General features: G+C 59.6%; 1 pseudogene; it reads right to left on the reverse strand.

The window, feature by feature from the left end:
* Positions 1-5000, reverse strand: part of LOC120847294 — a 9495-nt pseudogene that overhangs the window by 2207 nt on the left and 2288 nt on the right.

The following is a 5000-nucleotide window of genomic DNA, read 5'->3' on the forward strand; positions in this document are numbered from 1 at the left end:
TGTCCCTCGGCCGTAACTCTGGTCGTCCCCCCCCTCGTCACTCTCTCAACAAGGGGAGGAAACTTCCAGAGCACAGGGTCGGGGCTTTCTCCCCCTGGCCCCCACACCTGCTAGATCAGAGAGGCCGGTTTCCCGGCCTCTCCGCCCCAGCAGGCTGCCTGGGCTGTGGCTGTGGAGCGGGTCCGGCGGGGGCACCGCTATCATCGACCGAGGCCTTGGGGGCAGTGTATGCGGCAGTCTTATGTTTGGTTGTGCGTATACATTCGTGTTATTTGTAGGTGTCCCCATTATACTAGTTTATGTAAATGGTTCCCGGGCCGAGACAAGCGGCCCTGCTCTTCCCGAGCTTTGAGCCGCGTCCAGTGGGCCCCTCCCCTCCACCCATCTGCTGAAGGGGCGGGCCCACCTGAACGCCCATCTGCGGGGGCGCCGCTTACGCCTGTACTCGCGCCACGTCGCCATTGCTGTTGTGGTGTATGCTACTTGGTATCGTATTTTATGTTATGTGGGAGTGCCAGAGAGGGCCACAGAAATCCCCGCGCCCCCGGCGTGCACCCGACCCACGTCCCACCGCTGTCTCACGGCCCCCGAGGTGCCCGCTGCTCGCCCCTTGTGGCCAAGGAGCCGCAGCGGGCACTGCATGTCTTAATGACAGCCCCATCTCGTTAATCCATTCATGCGCGTCACTAATTAGATGACAAGGCATTTGGCTTTTTTTTTTTTTTTTTTTATACAAGGAGGTTTGTTCACCACCATAACTCCGAGAAGATGGGGCTCACAAGTTCCCCCCGCACCTTACACTCTGAAGGGCAGAGTTATCCGCAGTTGCCCCCACCAAACCTATGGGTGGGGGCTTAACTCCGACGGACCACACCAGACGAAGGCACATCGCCCGCGATCCTCACCGCAGTGGTCATACTGCGGTGGGCGTAGAAGCACCTCATGCCTCCTTGGAGGCATCGCACCGAGAGCTGCTTAAAGTCATTCGCCGTCAGCCCTAGACCTTGGAGGTCTCGGGCACTCTCCGCTGACCACACCCCCCTGAAGTTCAAGGTGATGCTCGTGGTCATCAGGGTCCCCGTCCTCCCATCTCTCGCAGCCTGGTGAAGTAAGGGGGAGGAGTACTTGACGATCTTCTGGTTGTGGTGGAACGCCAGGTCCATCCTCGTTCCCACCACCTGAGCGTCAATGATGATGGTATCCTCCTCCCTGAATGCCACAATGTCTGGTTTCAGCACTCCGCCAGGCAGGATGAAGTGCGGCTCCCAGAGGACTGTCCACTGAAGCTGTCGAAGACGGGAGCACACGTAACGGGCGAGGTTATCGTGCCTCTTTACCCGGTTCCGGTGCCCTCGATGACAGCACTGCAAGACATGGCCCAGGCTCTCTGGTGCACCGCATCCAGCCCGGCAGGAGATGTCGACTCCGCGACCACGGCTCGTTCTCTCCAAAGTTGGTTGCGCGTTCACTCGAAGTTTCAGAAGGTTAATGAATTGCCGACCTGGAAGCATCCTTGTTCCCTCGGACACCCAACGGTGCGCTCCCGGGACATCTTTTGACTCACGAAGTGCTGCTCCGTCGTTGCTCCGGTGGAGCAGAGCGGCCCACATCTTCTGCACTGACTTCTTTGACAGCAGTTCTCTTCCCTGGTATCTGCTGGCCTCCAGGGAAGTCCGACGTAGCCCAGTTAGCAGGGGCTTCGTCAGGGCGGCAGCACATTCCGGATGGTCACTGAATCGCAGGTTGTCCAGCCTCTTCAATTTCATAGATGGAATCGAGGCTCGTAGGGATACCACACCCAGCCCGCCCTCTCCCACAGGGGCATGGAAATACCCCAGTGGAGTGTCGTGTGGAAGATCGAGCCACCTCCTCATGGAGTTCCTCACTTTGGTGTCGAGCTTCTTGAGGAGACCCCGAGACCAGGGTCCCAGAATGAGGCGATGAAACAGGCGGGGCAGAAGGTATGTTCGCAGCACCACTAGGCGCTGTTGGGGCTTGAGGGGTGCTCTCCTAACTTTCTCCAGGAGGCCTTCCAGCTCCTCCTCTATCCCCAGAGTCTTGGTGCCCTCCGGAGCAAAGGTGACGCCCAAGTACCGCCACGTCGTTGCCACCCCTGAAGCTGGGAGGGGCTGACCATTGATCGTGAAGTCTGTGGTGGTGAGGACCTTGATCTTCTTGTCCCTTCCCGAAGGCTGCAGCGACAGGGTAAAGCTCTTGCTGACGTTGATCGCTAACCCTCGCGGTTCCAAGAAGGCCGCGAAGTCGTCAAGCCGCTGCTGCAGACCTTGCGGGGTGGATGCCAGCACGACGAGGTCATCAGCAAACGCCATGGCGTCCAGGGCGAAGTCGTCACTCCGGAAGGTGATGTTGCGGTCGATGCCGCACAGGAATTCGTCCACGACCATGTTAAATAGTATGGGCGATAGTGGGTCGCCCTGTCGAACCCCGGTGGTTGGCTGAACCCTCAGATCCTCCCCCTCAAACTGCAGGGTAGTGTGGGAGGTTGAGTAAAGTTCTCTGAGGTAGGCCAAGAAGCTGTCGTCAAAGCCAGCCCGCAGAGCACCACGAAGGATGGCTTCCGTTGAGACGCGATCGAACACCTTGGCCATGTCGATACTTGCGAGATAGAGGGGCCGGAGCTTTTGACGGGCCTCGTTGAGTGCAGTGGACAGCAGCAGCACATTCTCTGCGCATCCGTCAACAGGCTGGAACGCGCGCTGCCTGAAGTCCAGTGCTGCGGCTGCTGTTGCTCTCTTGGCCAGGATCCGGTGGAACAGCCTTTGCACCACAGGGCCAACTGTTATTGGCCGGAAGTCTGAGGGCTCTTGCGCAGGATTTTTCTTGGGGATAAATGTTGTACGGGCACCACGCCAGGAAGGGGGCAGGCGGCGTTGCAGCATCAAGATGTTCAGAAGGACCCGTAATAGCCGCAGCGGGACTGAACGCAGGAGTCTGGCCGAGAAACCGTCGGGACCCGCAGCCGAGTTCCTTGGTGGCAGAGCTGCCCGGATCTCCTGCGCAGATGCTGGCTGGAACACATCGATCCTCTCATCTGGTACTGCAAGTCGGTCCTTCGGGGGGCCGGGGGGGCGCTCGTCATGAACTCCCGCCATGACTCCAGGAACAGGCGCTTATCTTGCACGTTCACCGCGCTCGGTCCGTCCAAGATTGACCGAGCACAGTCCGCCTGCCGCTTCCGGAAAAGGTCCTGGGTGGTGGCGTACTCCCATCTCTTCCTCTTGCGTCTACTCTCTGGTCGCCGGGTCGTACGAGGTGCCTGCCTTCTTGCAGGAGGTGCTACTTGGAGCGCCGCTCGTAGGTAATTGTCCAGCAGGTGCGTCACGTCAACACCACGTAAAGCCTGCTGTGCAACGTCCCATAGTCTGGGGCCCTGGAATGACTGGGGGGCAGCTCGGGAGAGGAGGCTGCGCAGCTCGGCCGAGACTTCTGCGGCGGAGCCCCCCTCCGCTGGGGCCGGCGCCCCGGGCTGACGCAATGGGACTCGCGGTCGGCCAGGTGGAGCAGTGGCAGACCGAACACGTCCTCCTTCAGGAGGCAGGGCTGCAGAGGCTTGATCTGCAGGCGCCGTCTTCCCGTCGACGGAGGGCCAGGGCTGGCTCCTTGAAGTCGCCGGCAAGTCGGCGGCGATGGTAACATCGCTTGGGGTTTGAACCGGCCCGGGAGTTTCGAAGGAAGAGCGGGATCGCTGGGGCTGCTGCACCACATGGGTCACAGCACCGCCAGGTGTCACCACATCTCCCTCTCCACTCGCTAGCACAGCTCGTACCCTAGAGGTTTTTGTCTTTCTTGCTTGCTCCGGTCTGCTCGTCGACTACCATGGCCTCTCCGCATCGTCCATCAGGTCCTCCCCAGGCTCGGATCCAGGGACGAGACCATCTCCAGGTTGGAAGTGGCGTTCGGTGTGATGCCTTGCAGCACGGGGCCCCGCACCAAGAGCGGGGGGACGACCGGACAATGGAGATCCGGAAGAGCAGCCCGTCTTGGACCGCTTAGGCCGAGCTCCCATGGCCACATAGTCAGGATCACCAGGACTGCCGGACGGCTCCACCGAAGAGAAGTCATTCTCCGGCGATGAGTTCTGCACCGCGCTGGAAGACTCCAGACGTGGCACCCTTGGACGCAGCAACCTGGAAGACTCTGGACATGGCACCCCCGGACGCAGCTCACTGGAAGACGACTGGTGTTGGGCTCCCCTGGCATCCTCCTCCAGCAGGTCACTGGTGGTAGCACACTGACTCGCCCTCAGCGAGGCCACGAGGTCTCGGTAAGTCTGTTGCTTCCGATGGGACTTGATGGATTCGAGAGAGCGTGAGGGAAAGAAGGAGCAGAGAACTTGGTTGATGTTGTAAACCGCTGTTCCGATCTGAGCTTCTCTACACGCGAGGAGGTAAGTTTCCTCGTCGTTCCACCTTGGCTTAACTCTTTCCACGTTAATTTCCTCGTTGTACATTTCAGCATGGGCATGTCGCTGATGCAGCGACAGGCCACGTACACTGTTGAAGGCTCTCGAACACTGAGGGCATATGCTGAATGTAGACCGATTATTGGGTGCATTGGGTGACAAGAGAGTCATAGTTACTCCCGCCGTTTACCCGCGCTTTGATGAATCTCTTCACGTTGACATTCAAAGCACTGGGCAGAAATCACATTGCGTCAACACCGACCAGCGGCCATCGCAATGCTTTGTTTTAATTAGACAGTCGGATTCCCCCGGTCCGTGCCAGTTCTGAGTTGACTGTTTTTTGCCGGCCGAAGCATAGCACTTTGGGCACGAAGCCCTCGGACGCCGCGCAGCTGAGGCTTTCCACAGGAAGGTCCCGACGCTGGTCCGGGCTTGGCCGCGCCGCGTGAACGGCGAGCCCCGCCCAGTCCCGGTGCAGTGCCGTTCCTGCTTCAGGTCCCCAGCCCGACCGGCTCAGTCCTCAGAGCCAATCCTTATCCCAAGGTTACGGATCCGTTTTGCCGACTTCCCTTACCTA

This window comes from Ixodes scapularis, unplaced genomic scaffold (assembly GCF_016920785.2).
Source record: "Ixodes scapularis isolate PalLabHiFi unplaced genomic scaffold, ASM1692078v2 ptg001158l_1___fragment_3__unscaffolded, whole genome shotgun sequence".
In the NCBI taxonomy this organism is placed as follows: Eukaryota; Metazoa; Arthropoda; class Arachnida; order Ixodida; family Ixodidae; genus Ixodes; species Ixodes scapularis.